The 21,758-nt window shown below is 46.0% G+C and overlaps 1 pseudogene; it reads left to right on the plus strand.

The window, feature by feature from the left end:
* LOC131095396 (CBP80/20-dependent translation initiation factor-like) overlaps positions 1-11,877 on the plus strand; it is a 146,578-nt pseudogene extending 134,701 nt beyond the window's left edge.
* The last annotated feature ends 9,881 nt before the right edge of the window (positions 11,878-21,758 follow it).

Genomic DNA, 21,758 nt, shown 5'->3' on the forward strand with positions numbered 1-21,758 from the left:
TGGCAGCACTCAGAGGTGGCACAACCTCATTTAGACCACAAGAGTCTACTGTCAGCCTCCATTCTCTGTTAGAATTTTGCACTGGCCATATGGGGCGGTTAAAGAGTGAGCAGGTCCTACTGATCACTCCTTGGCTCTCCAGGTGATGAATTAGTTCATGGATAGGAATTGCAGAGTCTTGATTTGTGCAGTATTGCCTCCGATGCAGTGTTGGTGATAGCAATTGGCACCTGCTGTTCTTTAACCTTCAGCAACCCCACAACAAAGGGATCATTTGAAAGACCAGGCAAGGTAGACAGTTGTTCAGTGTCCTCCATCTCCATGGCAGCTATAACAATAGCCCACCAATACCCTTTTGGATCCTTTCAAATATCCTCTCCTGAGATAGACTATGCCAAGGATTCATGGAGCCTCTGGTCCAGTCACAAGGGGGTGTTTGTGCCACTCATTCCCAATCAGGCTGATTTCAGCCTCCAATAGAGTCAGCTGTTGGGATCCCCCTGTCACTCCAGAAATACAAATGGATTCTGCCCCTGCATAGCTTTATGGCATTAGGGTACACTGCACCAGTGTCTATTAATGCCTTGTAGTCCTCTGGGGCTGCTGTGCCAGGCCATTGAATCCACACATTTCAGTAAACCCAGTAATGCCTCTCCTCCACCTAGCTGGAGGCAGGGCCCCTCTAATACTGATCACAAGGTTCCCTGCTAAGATCTTCTAGAAATGGACTATAACTTCTCTCCACAGAGTCAGGAGTATGACCAGACCTTCCATTCTGCCTGGAAAACTGTCCGCTGGAGACTGGAGCAGCAACTTTACTGGAAAAAAAAAAATTTGTGGCTGTTTTCCCTGCAATTACCTCACCCGTGTATCTAGGATTGAGGGGGTTGTTCGTCCCACTTCCTCATATCCTCTCTGTGGTCCTGTAGGTAAAACCACAGAGTAGCCCATGATGTATACCTTCTATATCCTCTCTCTTGAGCAAGAGGATGCCTGCTGTCAGTTGCTGAAATATGGACCCATACAGGTAGGGAATAGAACATATCCTCTCTGAATTGCTGGAACTCCAGAGTCAGTTTATCTCACAGCTTCTCCACAGCCTCAACAACACAGGAAGGTATACTGTCTTCGTATTCCCAGAGCTGCCAAATCGTATCACCCACTGTTGGTGGTGTGTGGTATTTTCAGGGTCCCCCATGGCAGGAAGGAAATGATGAATCTGACTCCATGTTCTTAGAAGGCTTATATTATATTATATTATACTATACTATACTATACTATACTAAAACTATACTAAAGAATAGAGAAAGGATACTTACAGAAGGCTTAGCAAGATACTAATGAAAAACCCATGACTCTCCAGAGCCTTGACACAGCTGGACTGTGATTCGTCATTAAGTAAAAAAACAATTCACATGTTGGATAAACAATCTCCAACCACATTTCAAAGCAGCAAAACACAGGAGAAGCAATCAGATAATTATAGTTTTAATTTTTGTCTGAGGCTTCTCAGCTTCCCAGGAGAAGAAATCCTGGCAAAGGGATTTTTCAGAAAATATGACAGTGACAGTGGTGCATCATCTTTCCAGAGTAATATTTTCAAGGGGTTTCATGCACTGTTGGTGCACTCCATAAATTTCTGCCACATGGGTCACTGACATAAGACATCATCTGGATCCATGGGGAGCTGCGCATTGTCCAAGTCAAAATAGATAATATCTTCCATGGCAAATTCCCTCAGGTATTGAATATCTTTATTGCAGTCCATTTGCCTGAGTGACATGGAATATCATTTCTATAGGGATACCTTGCCCTCACACTTGATAAGAGTCACCTCCAGAGACTAAAGACTTGTGTCTTTTTTCCCATTGCTTTGTCAGTGTCTGGTTCCTTAGGAAGTGATCCCAGCTACTTGGCTTCCTTACCCTCTAATTTCACACTGTTGACCCTGTTGTCCCAGCACCAGAGCAGCCAGACGGTAATATGCTCACATGGATGACAGCTGAAATCTTCTATTTCCTGCAGCTCACTCAGGGATGGGGATAGAGTGGTGGTTGTCTCTTCTGTATCCTCTTCTAGTTCCTGTGATGGCCGTGATGATGACCCTGAAAATTACCCTTGTGATGGTTCTGCTTCATCGTCCTCTTTGCTTTCCTCGTCCTCCTTGACTGTCTTTGCTGAAGCTTTTTTACAGGGTGACTTTTGTGTACATTTCTTCTGCTTCTGTACAGGGGCAACTGACAACCAGCACATGTTGATTTGCAGTTTCAGTGGCTTCAGTGGCATGGGTATAGTGTGTTTGCATCAAAATATTTTAAGTAAATATGAATTAGATTGCACATGATGAATGCAATTGGTTGAGTTCAGGTTTGTGGTCATAAAAGTGCTAGTACTTCTTTCATTACATTTTCTCTCCCCTGTCAATTTGTGGCATGAGAGTGGCTTTGGTGAGTGTCTGGCATTCAGTCTTGGTCAGCTTACCACAGGCATGGACTTCGACTATGATTCCCAGTGATGCCGAATTTTGCCCCAAAAGGCGAGAATAACTGCTTAAGAGACTCAGTCTAAGTCAGATAAGCAGGAGGTATTTTATTACGACGCGTCAGAGAAATCACAAAATGGATTTCTAAATTATGTACAGCAAAAGTGGGTTTTTATACAATTTTAAACAGGGATTACATCATTTATTACATGCATATTCATAGGCAGGCGGGGTCTTCGTGAATTCCTGGTCTTCCTTAGTTAAATTTTAAGCTTTTCCTAATTTGGACTTCTTCCTGTTATCTTTGGCATGTTTTTCCATGGCTTGGCTGAAGTTACTGTTGTACTTGGCTTGATCCTAACGGCTTGGCAGGTCACTTTAACTTATTGGCTTGATTCTAACGGCTTGGCAGGTCACTTTAACTTATTGGCTTCCACTTCTGTTTCTTCAAATATTCTAATTCCAAAGTTTCTTCTGTGAGTGTATTTTAGATTATTTATTAACGTATCTAGATATCTGATCAAAGTTCTTCCTAATAGTGTATTTAAGGTTATTTATTAACTTCTGCGATTCCCTTGATATACTTTTAAGTGTCTTTTAATTCTTTTATTTCTCAAAAACTATATTTCATTATAATAAATGGCTTCATTCCCCCCTTTTCTTTTAACTTACGAAGTCTTTCGTCAATTTCTAACCATGTAGGGCGCTGATACGCTCGTACAATAGCCCAAGTTTTAAACTCTTTAGCCATTCATTGATTCTTAGCTCTTCTTCCTTTAACTTGTGGACTCCTTTTCGAATATCCCTAATCTTGCTGTGAACCAAAACAAAATGATCAGAGAGACTCATGCAACACATTCCTATGCAACACATTTTTCAAACTCCAACTGCAGCAATGAAATGCATCTCGTGTAGCTTTCACTTCTTTTCTCCCTTCCTTTTTGAGTTTTGCTGTTCCCCACTCTCCTACCCTCAATCTCTGAAGGTTCTCAATGCACTGATCTAATGCTTGGTCAGGATCCCCCTCAAAGGGCCCTACCACAGATATTTGGGTCAGTGGGACTTGTTGTCTACACCGGGCAGCTACAATGTGAGAATTTCTCTTTATTTCTAGTCCCTTTAGTTTGTGATTCAAACGCCACCTCACAAAAGCAGTAATTATCTGTTCTGCACTTTCATACAACTTAAGTCCCTCCCTTCCTGGCAAACCTGTAAATTTACTTAACGCTCTAATCCAATTACGTTCTCTTACCCATTGGCTACGACACCTCCAACACCAAATTTGCCACACAAGTGCTTGATCATACCAGTAAGTATACCCGCACCCAGCACACTTTAGAGTAACCCAAGCCCAGCAAAACATATTACTACAAGCACAACAGGTTGTACTACTCAGTGGTATGGATTCATCAAATTGCGTGGTAAGAACCCAGTTTATCCAATTCTGTGGTGGGTCTGTTAGGGCTCTGGCAGCTGGTTGTCGTGGGTTGACAGCCTTTATCCCAATATCGTGTGTTGTGTCTGGCAGCTGTGCCTTTTCTCTCTTCCCCCCCCCCCCGGCCGTCTTGCTGCGGCGGGGCGGGGAAGAGAGGGGGGGAGTGTTTGACCAGGCCTTTTTGGCTTTTGGCTTTTTGCTGCTTGGCTTGGCTAGCCGCTTTGCTTGCTTGCTTTCTGCTTTTTGCGCTGTTTTTTTTTCTTTTCTTTTGTTCCCTCTTTCTTACCCTCCCCTGAAGATACTGGACCGGCTCCGGACCTGACCTGAGACGTCCAGGACACCTGGAGCTTGCAAGAGAAGCCTGGCGCCCTCACCATACACAGTCTGTTTCTTTCCTTTTCTTGTGTTGGGGAATGTTCTTTTGTTACTTGTAAATAAATAGGTTTTGTTTTCCACTTTGCTCCTCCGAGAAATTCCTTCCCGAACCCGGTGTTGGGGGAGGGGTGGTTGGAGGTTTGTTTTGTTTGGGGGGCTCCCTTTTGGAGATTTCCCCTAATTAGTCCTAAACCAGGACAATATATTTTTTGGTGCATTGGCCAGGAAATGGAGGCCAAAAAACAGTGGAAAAAAAACCTATAACAATAATATTTTGGTTTTGGCTATTTTGGTGGGCATATTGGTGATTCATAATGTCATTTGGAGTGGAAGCTTGCCGGTATTTCTGGTCCCTAGGGGTTTTTGAAGTTTTAATACTTTTGTGGTCCCTGGGGTTATTTCCTTACCCAAAAATAGCTCTGATGTTGTCCCTATTAAGTAGCTTTTGTAAGCGGGAGGCACTAACCAGAATAGTCATTGTGCTGGTCTTATGTGTGATGATGTGTCGGATAAAAATGCTGGACTTTATTTCAGGAATGTATGGATTGTTGTTGTGGTTGTTTACTCAGTTTGTTTGGGGAGAAGAAGGGGAAGGGGCTTTTCAGCCTTTGTCTTCCTTCTTGTCCTCCAAATTGTTGACATCTCTATTAGAAAATACTGAATTTCCCCTGAGTTTGAAAGAAACCATCTTTCTGGCATTTAATTTATTAAGCCTTTTCTATACTGTCTGGAGTGTGTATAAAATGACGACTGAGATTTCTAGAGGGGTTAGAGACACTCCTGACTTAGGAGTAAAACAAAGCAGGAAAAATCTTGACTGGAGTGGGAAATGGGAGGACATGGGCCAGACTTTAAAGGAATTTTCCGATCCTATAGACTGGGACTTTCCATCTGATCAAATTCAGGATCCAGTCGAGGTGGCAAAGTATTTGAGGGAGAAGTGCCATGGTAATACTAAGGAGGAAAGGGTTACTGCAGTGAGCTGGGCCTTGGCGTTTGTTTACCGTACTCTGCTAGATACTGTGGAGCAGCAGATAGCAGAAAGGGAACAGGGAGATAAGTTAGTTACTATCCCAGTGACCCAGGCTGAAGCTAACATCCCAGGCTCCAGGCTAGCAGCTGAATCAGACAATAGGCCCCAAACCATGGCTGTTGCAGCTAATACAAGAGGTGGAAAATGTAAAGGCAAGACTGATCGAAAGGTGGAGGATGATGATGATGATGCAGGAGAAGGACCCTCACCAAAATCAGAGGCCACATCAAGGGGCACAGAATCTGGAGCTAATATTGACTCCTTTTCTCTGAAGGACCTCAGAGGCCTAAGAAAGGATTACAGACGACAACCTGACAAATCTATAATTAGTTGGTTAGTCCGCCTTTGGGATGCTGCAGGGGAGGTTACGATTTTGGATGGTACTGAAGCGAGGCATTTGGGATCCCTGTCACATGATCCTGTCATTGATCAAGGTATGATGAGGGGGGCTAACCCTCACAGCCTCTGGGAACGGGTCCTAAGAAGCGTAGCAGAACGATACCTGTGTACGGATGATCTCTATATGCAGCAGACACGGTGGAAGACCATAGAACAGGGGATCCAATGCCTGAGAGAGATGGCGGTGGCAGAGCTCATTTTCTCAGATGATACAACAAGTAGGAATCCGGACCTGGTACCATGCACACCTGTAATGTGGAGGAAACTTGTGCGACTTGGGCCACCTGAATACGCTTCTGCCCTAGCAATAATGAAGCGGGATGATACATATGAGACTGTGCTCGATATGGCAAAGAAGCTTCGAGCGTATGCAGATGCTGTGCATGGCCCAACTCATGCCAGAATTGCAGCAGTGGAAACCCGACTGCAGAAACTAGAGGACAAAATAGAGGAGAATCATAAGAAACTCCGGGAAGAGATTAAGGAGGACCTTATTCAAATCTCAGCTGTACAAATTAGAGGCCCTGGTGTCCAACGCTGGCGCTCCTTTGATGGGGAGAGAAGGTACATCCCACGGGCTGAGTTATGGGCTTTTCTGCGTGAGTCTGGAGAAGACATGAGGAGATGGGACGGAAAACCCACCGCTGCTTTGGCACAACGGGTGCGTGATTTGAAGAAAAGAGAAAGTATCACCAAAAGGATAGCAGCTCCAGTCGCTCGTAGCCGAGATGTTAAGTATGCTGATGACGATGACATGTCTGATCCCCTTGAAGGAACTTCTAAGGCATATGCCCAAGGAAAGAAGGACAATCTGGTTTAGAGGGGCCCTGCCAGCCAGGAAGAGGCACGGGAGAACCGGGTTTTCTGGAAGGTGTGGATCAGATGGCCTGGCACATCAGAGCCACAAGACTATGAAGCATTGGTTGACACTGGATCACAGTGTACCTTAATGCCATCGGAACACGTGGGGACAGAACCTGTTTCCATTGCTGGAGTGACGGGGGGATCACAACAGTTGACTTTGTTGGAAGCTGAGGTGAGCTTGACTGGGAAGGAGTGGCAGGAACATCCGATTGTGACTGGTCCAGAGGCTCCGTGTATTTTGGGCATAGACTTCCTCCGGAATGGCTATTACAAAGATCCTAAGGGATTCAGGTGGGCTTTTGGAATAGCTGCAGTGGAGATAGAGGGTATTAAACAATTGAATACCTTGTCTGGACTATCAGAGAACCCATCTGCAGTAGGACTCTTGAAGGTAGAGGAACAACGAGTGCCAATTGCCACCTCAACAGTGCACGGCAGGCAGTACCGGACGAATCGAGATGCCGTGATCCCCATCCACAAAATGATCCGAGAGCTGGAGAGCCAAGGGGTGGTCAGTAAAACCCACTCACCCTTCAACAGCCCTATCTGGCCTGTGCGATCTTGTGTAATAAAATGGCTTTGCTTGCATAGCATGGTACGTGTCTCTCAATTCCTGTGTCAGTATTTTATCTACTAGAACAATTGTGTTTTTAGCAAAATACATGAAACAGCATCTTTGTGTGTGTAACAAAGTCATAAAGATAAAAACAGTGGAAAATAGGTATTTCTGATCCCTTTTTCAGGGTCCTTGCTAATGGTTTCTGTTACTGAGCTTGCAAGGGTTTTTCAGGGGTGAAGAGAGAGACAAGAATCTTGACTCCATGATCAGAAGGCTGGATTTATTATTATATGATATATGTTACATTATCACTATACTAATAGGAATAGAGCGAAAAGTTCAGAAGCTGCTAAGCTAAGAATAGAAAAAGGAATGAATCAACAAAGGAGCTCTCTCTGATTCTCCCTGAGAGAGCTCAGTCTCTGACTGGCCCTTAATTGTACACATGCAACATGGGCCAATCACAGGTGCACCTGTTGCATTCCACAGCAGCAGATAATCATTGTTTACATTCTCTTTCTGGGGCCTCGGCTTCCCAAAAGAGGGAAAAATCCTAAAGAAAGGATTTTTCACAAAAGATGTCTGTGACAGGTTTCAAGGTTTGTGGGGTGAGATGCTTAGCTCCTATGCTTTGCCATTGTCAGGAAGAGGCATTGACCCTCACTGTACACCCTTGTGCTGGTTTGCAAGTAATCCAGTTTGAGAAATGAACCCCACACAAATACCTTGAGAGAGATTTCAGGTCAGTGTTAAAATTTATAGAAAGATTACAATGAATGCAATGATACAGAAAAACTGGCTTAAAAACACTAAGTCAGAGTGCAACCTGGCACCCTGTTGGTCAGGGTGGTGATTGCAGTCTGATTAGGTGGTGGTTGCAGTGCTGTTGAAGTGATGGTCACAGTCTTGCCAAATGCAGTGGTCCTGTGGAAGGTCTGGTCCTCCAGTGGAAGTCCAGGTCCTATGGAGCTGTCCAGTGGTGGTGGTGTCCAGTCCTCAAACCCCCAGATTATATACCCCCAAGTCGAGGCAGGAATGCTCAGTACCTCCTCCAGGGCAGGGAGTTTCGTAATGGAATGATGTAATCCTGTGAGTCATAGGATATTTTGGGGAGTCTTTGATGGGCATTGCAGCTGGCTGCTGAGCCATTATGGCCCATTAGCAGAGATGGTGCCTTCAGGATGGGTGTAACCGTGTTGATACTCCCCTGGAGGGAGTTATCACTGCTGGGTCGTTTGTGAAGATAAAGAAACACTACCCCATCTGGCAGGGTTTGCCTCATCCAGATTGTAGCCTGAGGGATTGGGTGTGCCCTGGGTAGCTACTGTGAACAACCAATCATTAACAGCTTATCAGAAATTATGTAGATGTCCCTAGAATACAGTTTGGTTGCACTCATATTGGCACCCTTTTTCCTGTAACTACGACAACCCTGAGTCTGAACCACTAAGTGAGCATCTTCCTTCGCCATCCCATGCCATGCCCAACAACATTTCGGGTCTCTATTGAAAGTTGCTGGTGCTTACAAGCTCATGTTTATAATGCAAAGTTAATGGACAGCAGAGTAGGATTGGAGTCACTACACTTAAGACACCATAGTTTTGTTGGCACTCATTGCACTTGCATCACTATAGAATCTGTCTAGAGGGAGCCGTGTTACAGTGTATTGGATGTAATGCTTTGCCATCAGGTAATTTTGTGTCTGTTATAAGTGGCCTCACAGGGATGAAAAGGTTCAGTGAGGGGGGAATGCCTCTGGGGCAGAGTGCTTCCCTTCCAAATAAAAAATGCTGTTGTCTGATGGCTGCATTTAGTCACTGTGTATGTGAAACTAGTGTGTTTTCTCATTGCCTGTTGTGGAATTAAAAAAGCTATGTAACGTAATGTATTGGGTCTGATGGAGGTAAAGTTCACAGTGCTGTGCTTTGCACTGGTAGCTGGACGAGTGTTGATAACCAGTGTTTTGGCCACTGATGAGCAATGCTGTCCCTCTGACATTCCTTCTCCCATCAAAGGGGATGGGAGTGGGCAAGATCCTGGGAGGGGACACAACCAGGCCAGCTGACCCAAATTAGCCAAAGGGATATTACAAACCATATGACATCAGCTCAGATATATAAGCTAAGGGAGAGAGGAGGAAGGGGTAGCATTCATGAGTTTTCAGTGTTTGCCTTCTGAAGGAACTGTTATGCATGCCAAAGTAGAGACTGACTTTTTTTCCTCTTTAGCTCTTGCATGCACAGATCTCCACTCATTTCTTTCTTTTACTGTAATAAAACTGCCTTATCTTACCCTGCTGGTTGTTCTCCATCTTATTGTCTCCCCTGTCCCAGTGGGAAAGGGAGTGATAGAGCAACTGAGTGGGCACCTGGCACCCAGCCAAGGTCAACCCACTACACCTAAATAATTTGATTTTGAAAGCTGTTAATCTAAAGTCTACATTCTGTCCTGCTTGCTTGCTCTCAGCAGTGGGTAGACTGATGATACCCTTTACCCTGCATTTTGTCACTGTTTATCTTAATTTTTTGTGTTGATTATATCTTTCCTCCTCCCTTTTCTGATTTTATGTCCTTTCCTCCTGGAACTGGCAAAAGTCAAGCTGGATGAAGAGATGAAAGGAAGGTTGTAAGAGAGGAAGAGGAGGTCATGCATTTCTCACCACCTCTCTCTTCTCTTTTGCAGTTGTTACAATCTCAGGATGTGAAGGAAGATGCTGTGCTTTGCTGCTCCATGGAGGTAGGGAAGCACCTGCACCACCTGCCCCAGTCCTCACTGCTCTGCTGCTTCTGTCCTTGGCCACATACATGTCAAGCAGCTATTAGATGTTTCCAAACCCAAACAGCTGTGTTGCCCCTTTGCATTATGGTTTGGGTTGGAAGGGACCTTTAAAGAGCATCTAATCCAACCCCCTACCATGGGCAGGGACATCTTCAAATAGATCAGATTGCTCAGAGTTCTGTCCAACATGACCTTAAAACCTGAACCTGTTTCCAGGAATAGCTCGTCCACAGCTTCTCTGGGCAACCTGTGCCAGTGCCTCACCACCTTCACAGGAAATAATTTTTTCCCAATATCTAATCTAAACCTGCCCTCTGTCAGCTTGAAGCCATTGCCCCTTGTCCTATCTCTACATGCCCTTGTTCAAAGTCCCTCTCCAGCTCTCCTGTATCCCCTTTAGATAATGGAAAGTGCTCTAAGGTCTCCCTGGTGCTTTCTCTTCTCCAGGCTGAACAACCTCAACTCTCTCAGCCTGTCCTCTTAGGAGAGCTGCTCCAGTCCTCTGACCACTTTTGTGGCATCCTCTGGACCTTCTTTAACAAGTCCATGTCTTTCCTGTCCTGTGGACCTCAGAGCTGGATGCAGTACTCCAGTTGGGGTTTCATGAGAGCGGAGTAGATAAAAGACACTACTGTGAGATAAGAGATGGCCCTTGAGATTCTATCACTGGACTTGTGATGCATGTACATGGATGCAAAAGGTTTGGTAGCCAGAGTCCCATCACAAAATTATGTCATCCTGGTTCCTTTGAATCTCACCCTGCACTTATTTTTTAAGCACAAAAACACCTGTATTGGAGAAAAAACTGCCCCATGGGTCACACGGACAAGTTTGTTTAGCTCAGCAGCATATTTGCAGGGAAATGCTGGTATAAATATGGAAGAGTTTCATTAGTATCTTTTTTGGGAATTGATTTGCCTGTGAGGATGGATGCTTTCCTTGCAGAGAGTGATTGAAATTATAGCCCAAATGGTTGAAATTCAGCAAAGTGACAAGCAACTGAGGAGAAGGGTTTGAATTTTTAAGGTGAAGACTTTGAGGAGCTCTGCATTCAAGACCCACTAATCTTCCATGATGGTGGACTCACTGCCGTCCAGTCCCAGCTTGGACCTTCTCTGTGGAACCACCTAAGGCTTATGCTGCTCCACGGAGGCTCTCCAAGGAGTAATTGTTTAAGAAAAACCCCTTGGCTGTCCTCAGTGAAGTAGCATGACAGGTATAAATGCAGATCTTCTCAGGGTGGGATTTGTTATGCATACAGGAGGGCTCTGCTTATTACAATTAATGACTGGGAGTTACTGTGAGCTGTGAATCAGCAAGTAAATGAAGGGCCAGGTAGAAGACAAGAAAAACACATCACAGCCTGCAATTTGTTTTGACAATAGCATGATTTTTAGGTGGGATTACTTTTTTTTTCAAAAGCAATCTTCCTTTTATATCAGCAGTAGCTGGACCATTTGCTCCTCTAGCAGCCCAGTGCAGATGCTTTTCAAAACCTTGCCCTTCATGCTCTTGGAGCTTTCTGCCACATGGATTTGGTTTTCAAAAGTCACAATGCCTTATAACCTTGCCTGATGGCTCTACCCCACCAAGCAGGGAAGAATTGGAGGGATGGAGCCTGTTTGTAAAAGCCAGTGGAGTGTCTGAATATTATAGAATGATAGAATCATAGAATGTCTCAGCTTGGGACACACAAGGATCAATAAGCCATGGCTGACCCCTTCTTCTCCTGACAGCTGCAGAGCAGCGGCCGGTTACTGGAGGAGCAGCTGCCCGAGATGATGACAGAGCTGCTGGCGATAGCACGTGACAAGATGCTGTGTCCCTCCGAGTCCATGCTGACACGGTCCCTGCTGCTGGAAGTCATTGAGCTGCATGCCAACTGCTGGAACCCCCTGATGCCCACCATCACTCAGTACTACAACAAGACCATCCAAAAACTGACAGCCTGAGGGGCAGGACAAGGTGGGGTGGGAAGGAACAGGAAGAAGACATGCACCTTGACGAGATCTGGCAAAAGCTTTTCTGATTTAAATTCCCCAGAAGAGCAACCCCCAGCATGCTTGAGAATACATTCATGGGATGGGGATGGAGAAGTATGTTTCTTTTTCAGCTGCGTCAGGTTTCTTTTTCTGAACTCATTGCTCAAGAAGCAGCAACATGCCCACCAGGTTATTGTTTGACTTTCAAAAGAAGACAGAGAATTTGGAAATGAAAAAACACAAACAACTAATCCAAGTGGGGGCTATTATTGTTTTTTGCTGTCCTCCTGCCTTGCCTTTGGCCAAGTGGCAGGAAACAGCAGGCAGCAGATGTCTTGGGAGGACAAAGCTAGATACACACTATACTAGACACTCATAAGTGATGGCTTTTGTCCAGAGGGTCTTGTGCTAGATTCCCATCCTGTCTTTGACTTTCTGTGTGCCCCTCCACTTACTTGCCACCCCTTTGAAAGTGGATTGGAGAGCGGGATGACTTTCTTATTTGCACTGGGTTTTTTTTTTTTCCTTTATTATTTGTGATTTCTTCTTGTTTAACTGTATCATCGAATGAACAATTGCAAGCAGCTCAGAGATGAGGAAAGCAACGCCTTCCCAAAAGCTTACTAATGGTTTATGTGAGGATTCTGCAGCAGGACTATTTTAAAGGAGCCCAAATGCCACTGCAGAAGTAACATAGCCATCATCAGCTTGCCAGTAATCTTCTCGATGGATTGAGAATCATGTCCTCTGAGCTGGGAGCTCTAAGAAACAGGGAATTCTGTGGCCCTTGCTTTTCAAGTCACCATTATCCCTCAGCCACTATAACCCTTTTTTTAATGTAATAATTTTTTTTTCTATTGAAGGAGTGCTTTATTGTAGTTACTGTCATAGCTATAATTATACATTTTAATCCAGGCCTGTTACAGTCGGGCCTAATAACATACAGGGCAAGGGAGAAATGGAAGTTCATGTTCTTCTTTGGTGACTAGTAAAGAGAAGACAAGCAATGCATGGAAAAAAGGAGGAAAAAAGAAGAGGGGAAAAATAGAAAAAGCCAAAACTAGAGGTTTTGAGCCTGGCTTCTAACTAGCTGAATTTGCTGTCCAGTGTTTCCAGGTGTGCGATGTACAAGAGCAACTTTGTCCCGTGGTTGATGTAAGTAGCACCACATCATTGAGGGATGGGTGGCATATTCCAGGGGGAGAGTTTGCCCAGGGGTCTCCAGGTTGCTCCAGGATACCTGGGTTGCTCTGTGATAGAGCATCCCAAAGGAAAAGGCAACTGCTGGGAGGTGAAAGCAAGATGCCTCCTGGATGAGGAAATGCCCAGAGAGTAAGGGGGCTGGTACACAGAAATGCCATTCTGTTGCATCCCTCCCTGAATGATGAAGATGACTTGGTGGTCTCCTTATTTGTTGTCTACTGACACTGCTTATTAAAACACAGAATCACAGAATTAACTAGGTTGAAAAAGATCTCCAAGGTCATCAAGTCCAACCTATGACCTAACACTACCTTGTCAACTAGACCATGGCACTAAGTGCCACATCCAGTCTTTTCTTAAACACCTCCAGGGACAGTGACCCCACCACCTCCCTGGGCAGCCCATTCTAATACCCAAACACACTTTCTGTGAAGAACTTCTTCCTAATGTCCAACTTAAACCTACCCTGGTACAGCTTAGGTTGTGATGCTGTGGTTCAGTATTTGAATTTTCATCTGGTTGTCTGCGATTGTGGTTTTTATTCTGCACATGGAGTATCAGTAGGAACAAACAGGAGCTTCAGCTTTTCTGTGTACTCAGCAGCAAAATGATTGCTGGGTGCACTGGACTTGTCTAGAAAATTTATTTTCTGCTTTGTGGATTCAAGCCCAGGAGATTTGCATGGTGACGGCACCCTGTTTTGGGTCAGCTTCATTAGTAGCAATGGTGCTTGATAGAATTATGAGCAGCTGAACTTGATTAAGATGGTTGCAGTGGGTTGATTCTAGCTGGATGCCAGGCACCCACCAAGCTACTCTCTCACTCCCCTCTATAGCAGGGCAGGAAAGAGAAAATATAATGACGAGTTCATGAGCTAAGGACAGGGAGAGATCACTCGTCAAATACTGTCATGGGTAAAACAGGCTCAAATTAGAAATATTAATTGAATTTATTCCTAACAAAATCAGAGCAGTGTAATAAGAAGTAAAATAAACCCTTAAACACACCTTCCCTTCATCCCTCTCTCCTTCCCAGCTCTACCTCCTACCCCAGCAGTGTAAGGAGACAGGGAATGGGAGTTATGGTCAGTTCATCACCCATTGTTTCTCCCTCTGCTCAGGGAAAGGAATTGTTCCCCTGCTCCAGGCATGGAGTTCCTCCCATGAGACACAGTTCTCTGCGAACTTCTCCAATGTGAGTCCATCTCACAAGCAACAGGTCTCTGAGAACTGCTGCAACATGAGTCCATCCCACTGGCAATAGTCCTCCCCAAACTGCTGCCACGTGGGTCATCCTTCCACAGGGTGCAATCCTTCAAGGACAAGATGCTCCAGTGTGGACCCCTCTCTCCACAGGTCTCCCACAGGTTCACAGCCTCCTCTCAGGTATCCCTCTGCTCCAGCACAGGCCTCCTCCATGGGCTGCAGGTGGATGTTTGCATCCCTGTGGACGGACATCCATGGGCTGCAGGAGGACAGCTGCTTTACTCTGGTCTTCACCGCAGGCTGCAGAGGAATCCTAGATCCAGTGCCTGGAGCACCTCCTCCCACTCCTTCTCCACTGACCTTGGTGTCTGCAGAGCTGTTCCTCTCACATATTCTCACCCTGCTCTTCTCTGGTTGCAATTACAACCGCGCAATAACTTTTTTCCTTTTTTTTTTTCCCTTCTTCTTAAACATGTTATCACAGAGGCATTACCACCATTTCTAATAGGCACAACCTTGTATTTGAAGCAGCTACAGATTGGCTCTGCTGGACATGAAGGAAACTTCTAGCAGCTTCTCACAGAAGCCACCTCCGTGGCCCCCCTGCTACCAAAAACCAGGCTGTAATAAACCAACACACCCTCCTACTACCAAAGCTTAGCCATGCAAACCCAACACAGTGGTAAAGCCCATCAGTAATATAAGGCTTAGGGTAGTGCCCTCTTGGTTTTTCCCACTCCCTGATTTCTCAGGAAGCAGAGGAAAAAGGGCTTTAACACTCATTGCAGAGCACTCAGGCACAGCATCTGTCCTCTGGGAGAAGACTTGAAAACCAATTTTGTCTTGATTTTTTTTTCTTTAAAGAACAGAGAAGTCTTATATTCCATTACCTCTCTGGACAGCCTGTTCCAGTGCTCTGCCACCCTCAACATAAAAAAATTCTTCCTCATGCTGAGGTGCACCTTCGTGTGTTTTAGTTTATGGCCCTTGCTCCTCATTTTGTTGCTAAGCACCACTGAATAGTCTGGCACCATCCTCTTGGAACCCACATTTGAGATATTTATATGCATTGATGGCATCCCATCTCAGTCTTCTCTTCTCTAGACTAAACAAAAAATAATTGTGGAGGGACAATAAAAAGACGTTTTTTTAAATATGTTAATGGCAATAGGCAGTGTAGAAATAACATCAGCCCTTTTCAGGATGAGGATGGTCATCTCACAAACAGGGACATGGACAAGGCAGAGGTGTTTAACACATTCTTTGCCTCTGTCTTCAACCTGTATGACAGACCAAGGGGGTCTCAGTGCCCTGAGCTGGAGGTCCATGACTGTGAGAATGATCAACTCCCAGTCGAACCTGAACTTGTGCAGGATCTACTGCTCCAGCTTGATCCATACAAACCTGTGGGCCTGATGGGATTCAGCCAAGAATTCTCAAAGAGATGGCTGACATCATTGCAAAACCTCTCTTGATGATTTTTGAGCAGTCTTGGGAATGTGGAGAGGTCAGAGCTGTCCTGAGGCTGGTGAACATTGTCCTGATTTTCAAGAAGGGCAAGAAGGACCCTAGAAATTACAGGCCTGTCTGTTTCAAATCCATGCCCAGTAAAATCATAACAAAGATTATTCTGGGGGGTGTTGGCAAACACCTGGAGGACAACGTAGTCATTGGTCACAGCCAGGAGGGCTTGAGGGAAAAGTCCTGCTTGTCAAACCTGATTTCCTTCAACAACAGGGTAACTCACTGCCATGGTTTGAAGCAGGCGCAATGCCAGTGCCTCCATGAAAATGTGTTCCCTGGTGTCTGCTGTGAGATGTGACTGTTTTGCGGAGAAAAGTAAAAGTACTCCACAACTTTGTGAAAGTTGTAAAGCCAGTATATTTATTACAGCGCTGGACGCATGCGGAGATTGCTCTCCTCAAAAAAGGCATGCGTACCTGTGAGAACTTCAGGTCTCTTTTTTTCTCTTTCTCAAATACATATGCATACAGTTTCACAATAGGTTCATACATATTCATTTTTATGGATTTTGTGTGACATTTGCCACTAGTTCTTTTTTATCAGAAAGAATTCTTAGGTCAGGTTGACCTGCTCTCATAACAGTTTCTGTCTCTCTTTATCATCTTCTGTCTCCCTCCCCTTATCTCTGTCTTTCACTGAAGTAACTTCACTGAACTTAGGCCTTGCAGTCAGGCTAAATAACTATGGTTTCTAACCACAGACTCAACTCAAAAATGTACATTTCACCTAAATCAAAATGGATTTCTATCCTGGAAAATTTCCACTTTGCCTCAGACCAGAAATAGAGCAAAGCAGGCTTCAATTTAGGAATAAAGAAGAAAAAAACTTTATTAACCTACAACTATATATAAAAAGAAACACACGCAGGACTCAGAATGAAAACCTTCCAAAAACATTCCTCCTCCCCCCACCAAATTTCCAATACATCACAGTAGTACAAAACCTTGGATTCTCAATTCAGTTACCACCCCTCAGATCACTAACTCTCAGTCCATCACCACCCTTTAGATAATCAATTCTCAGTTCATCAAGAAGAGAGGAGTCCCTCTTGTACCATAGGCTTCCCCTGGAAACACAGTTGAGACCTCTTGTGTTTTCATGTCACACGTGGCACCGCCCAGAGAACATTTGCCACCATGACATCTTCCTTCCACGTACAGTGCTCTCACCACTGCGCATGGACCAGAGCTGCTTCTAGGGTTCCCCTTTTAAGGATGCTTTGCCCAGTTCCAAAAAAAGCACAGTCTCTCACTTTCGGGACACCTGTCCCCCTCAAATTCACCCCCTGGGGCCGAGGGGTCTCCCAGACAGAGGTCTTCTTCCCTGAAGACGGAGGGCACCACCATCCTCCTCACCCATCGTCTCTGTTCATGCGCTCCTTCACATAATATCACTGCACTCTCTTGGCTCCAAGCCATTGCCTCCCCCTAAATGCAGTCTCTGTGTCACAGGAAAAATGGTTCTGTCCATGGCTATACAAGTCCAGCCAAAGGCCACTCCATCATCTCCTCCCATCTAAGATTCTTCTCAACTTCTCTTGTGACCCATTTTCTCTTATCTCATCTCTGTCTCTCTTCTCATTCAACTCCAGGAGGATCAGCATTTGTAAGGTTTCCATCATCCAAGAAAAGGGTTAAAAATCTTAGGCTCTGCCTGTCCAGAACTCCCACGCTGCCCTGCTGGGCACCTTCTCGCCGCACCCCCCCTTCTCCTTCTCAGCCAGCCGTGCTATCAAATTTCAAGGTGGCATAAGCACAGGCACCAGCGCTCTCTCTCTCCTGGGGGGAGGGGTGACTGCCCGATGCCTCTCAGTGCTCCTCCACCCTTCCATCCTACAGGGGCCTTCATCTCCCTTCTCTGTCCAAGGTCCCGGACTACCTCACCCGGCCGCATGGCTTCCCCTCCCCCGTCCAGCCCACAGCTGGGCAGGGGAGGTCTGACCTCTTTCATGGGCAGAACCCAAGAGAACTTCTCCCTGGGAGTTCTCTGCTTTTAACCCCCTGTGTTCTCAGAGGCATATCCATGTCCTCAGTGGCCACACCAGGTGCCAATATTCAAATCTTAGCACCTATTGGTTTGACCACAGCATCCCAAAAAACTCACTTCCTTTTCAAACCAGGACACCCACCTAGTTGATCTAGGAAAGCCAGTGGATGCCATCTCTTTGGATTTCAGCAAAGCTTTTGATACTGTCTCTCACAGGATCCTTCTGGACAAAATGTCCAGCACGCAGATGGATAACCGTGTTACGCAATGGATGAGAAACTGGCTCACAGGTCAGACACAAAGAGTTATAGTGAATGGGGTGACATCAGTGTCTTGGCTGGAGAGACAGGTGTCTGTTAAGGAAGGCAGGCGCCTCTCTTGGAATGGAAAATATGACCCCCTTCCTTCCGAATTATTAAAATTTTGAAAGTAAGGGGCTTCCAAGCAAAGATATGGGAAAACGAATAACAGTTCTTTACTAGTATGCATAGCAAGGCAAACAAACAACAACAATGGCAGTGACAACAAACAGAACCAGAAATCCAGTAACAACCATCTCAACTTCAGGCACTTTCCCCTTTGGTGTAGTTATGGTCACAGATGGCAGGGGCACTGGTGGGTCCCAGCTGGGTAGGGCGAATGTAATGATTCCCCTGCGACTGCAGGGGGCGCTCTGGTGCGAGTTTGGGGACCAAGCGGTAATGTCGGGCATAGTCGGCAGGATGGGATGGAGAAGGAGCTTCTTTTATGAACCTCCAGGGGCAGCCAATCCTAGTGCCCCCTCTGGATAGCAAAAGGACCTGTAGAAGGAAACCTCCAGAGAAGCAAGCTGGAACGGCAAGACCTCCCGGCAGGCAGAGGGTGAAAAGCTACAGTGTAGCACAAATCCAGAGCAATGGCGGAGGTATGGTAAGGGTTGGGCAGTAGCAGTCTGGCTCTCAAATGCAGTAAAAGGCTCCTCAAGCTTTTCTCACCAGCATTGGTTGGTCCTTTGGACCTCAGCTGTGCAGAGGGTGGGGGCAGCTGCCCAGCGGAAAATTAGGGCGGTCCCAGGTCCTGGTGGGGCATGCACTGGCTCTGGACTTCCCAAAAACAGAGCAGCAAAACAAGTTCATCCGGCAAGCTCAGTCACAGTGCCGAAGCAAAAAAAAAAAAAAAAAAAAAAAAAAAAAAGCAAAAAGAAGCAGGCAAAATCCACAGAAACAGCAGGATCCCTGGTCAGAGATACCGGCTGCGTGTGTGCTATTGAACTGCCCTCCGGAAGAGCAGAGACTGACGCTCACCCCACCCCCAACTCCCCTTGGAAACCCCGGCTCAGCCTCAGCTTCCATTCATTGGGACCGCCCCGGAGTCAGGGAGGATGGGGGGTGGGGCGGGGACAGCCGCCACCCCTGGACACAAAACAAAACAGATCAAAGACCCCAAAAATGGGATGGGATAATAAACTATCTCCAAGAGAATCAGGCTGGTCACCGGTCACAAGTGGGGTTTCTTAAGCCCAGTTCTCTTCAACATCTTCATTACTGACTTGGACACAGGACTTGAAGGAATACTAAGTTCGACAGACACACTAAATTGGGAGGAGATTGGGAGGAGGTGTAGACTCCCTCAGGAGCAAAGAGAGCCTGCAGAGACACCTGTATAAATTAGAGAGATGAGCAATCAACAATCGTATGAAGTTCAACAAGGGCAAGCGCTGGATTCTGCACCTGGGGTGGGGCAACCCTGGGTGTACTGATAGACTGAGGAACAAGAGGCTGGAAAGCAGTGCTGCGGAAAGGGATCTGGGGGTTCTGGTTGATGCACAGTTGAATATGAGTAAGCAGTATGCCCTGGCCACCAGGAGGGCCAACTGTGTCTTGGGGTGCATCAGGCAAAGCATTGCCAGCTGGACAAAGGAGGTGATTGACCCACTTTGCTCTGCACTGGTGTGGCCTCACTTTGAGTGCTGCATGCAGTTTTGGGCACTGCAATGTAAGAAAGACATTAGGCTATTAGAGAGTGTCCAAAGGATGGCCACGAAGATGGTGAAGGGTATGGAGGAGAAGCCCTATGAGGAGTGGCTGAGATCACTTGGTTTGTTTAACCTGGAGGAGACTGTGGGGAGACCTCATTGTGGTCTTCAACATCCTCACAAGGGGAAGCAGAGGGGCAGGTACTGATCTCTTCACTCTCATTGAAAGTACTTGAGGAAATGTCATGAAGCTGAGTCAGGGGAGGTTTAGGTTGGATATCAGGAAAAGGTTTTTCAACCAGAGGGTGATTGAGCACTGGAACAGGCTCCCCATGGAAGTGGTCACAGTGCCAAGCCTGAGTTCAAGAAGTGTTCGGACAATGCTCTCAGGCACATGGTGTGATTCTTGGGGTGTCCTGTGCAGGGCCAGGAGTTGGACTCAATGATCCTAATGGGTCCCTTCCAACTCAGCATAATCTATGATTCTAAACAGGCACAGCTCCTACAGTCTCTCCTCATAAGAGAAATATTCCAGACCCCTAATCAGCTTTGTGGCCTGCAGCGAGGTGTGGCCTTAAAGTCAGGTGTCCAGCTAGCAGGAGGGCGGCCAACACCCAACTGCAAATGTGTGAGCACCCCTCGGCGTCAGAGAAGGCTTCGGGCTGTGCTCACAGCAGACGGAATCGCTGCTGGCCAACGAGAGTAAAGAGTCTGGACACTCACTGGGGACTTGTCAGATTTATTGTCAACCAGGGAGTGACAGACACCCAGGTGTTGAATCTAATGTGTCTGCCAGAGAGTGACCAGGAACAAAGGGTGCAACAGGGTTATAAAGGGGAGGAGGGATCTCAGGGAGGGGTTTACAAAGGACCAATAGGGGAAGGTAGGGGAGTGGACTTAACATAATAGGCACTGGGGAGAAACCAATAGTTACATTATAAGGGAGGGGGCCCGGAGCCACAGCCAATCATAACTCCCAGGTAGAAGAAGATTCTGGAGGCTTGGGAGGAGTGGGGAGTGATTGACTGGGCCCAGGGAGAAGAACAAATTCACATATAAGGAAACACAGGGGAGGAGAAATTATATAACAGAGAGGACTGACATAAACTGTGGTGGGAGTAACCAAGGTAACCAAATGATAGACAATACCATGGCGGGAAGAACTGGTGAGGGCAGAACCATTACAGAAAATGGGGGAGTGATACAGAAAATAGGGGAGTAATTAAACAAACTAACAGAACACACTACAACAGTGGCCTCCACTGGACCCTCTCCAGTAGTTCCTTATTTTTCTTGTATTGAGGAGCACTGAACTGGACACAGTATTCCAGATGTGGCCTCACTAGGGCCAAGCAGAGGGATAGGATCACGTCCCTCGACCTGCTGGCCACACTCTTCCTGATGCACCCCAGAATAACATTGAGCCTCTTGGCCACAAGGGCACATTGCCAGCTCATGGTTAACTTGCCATCCACCAAGACTCCCAGGTTGTTCTTCATCAGGAGGCATTCAGAGGTGGAGTATAAGCCCCAGGGCGGTATTTCTGCTTAAGTATTTCCCTACCCCTGCAAGCCATGGGGATTTATTCAATTTTCCCATTGGGGGACAATCCTGCAACCCCCATCAACCAGGCTTGGTCCATGATTTTTTCCCCCCAACACTGGGATTTTTCCCACCAAAGAACTCTTATGTGAAATCTTATGGTTGTTAATGTCTTGCCATCTATCTCCATTATAAACATATGTTCATCCATCCATTAACTGCTTTGCTACATAACTCACCCCATTGGTTTCTGAGAATCAAAATGTACACCAACATTTTTTATTATCCCAAAATTGCATGCTGCCAGTGGTATTTTTCTGAAATCTATCAGCAGGAAGCCAGCAGGCATGTGGCATCAATGAACCATGGGACCATGTTGGGAAAAGAGACACCGTGAGGTCATTTGATGGACAGCTGGGGAGCAACACTGGGAAGTT

Source organism: Melospiza georgiana, chromosome W (genome assembly GCF_028018845.1).
Source record: "Melospiza georgiana isolate bMelGeo1 chromosome W, bMelGeo1.pri, whole genome shotgun sequence".
Taxonomy (NCBI): domain Eukaryota; kingdom Metazoa; phylum Chordata; class Aves; order Passeriformes; family Passerellidae; genus Melospiza; species Melospiza georgiana.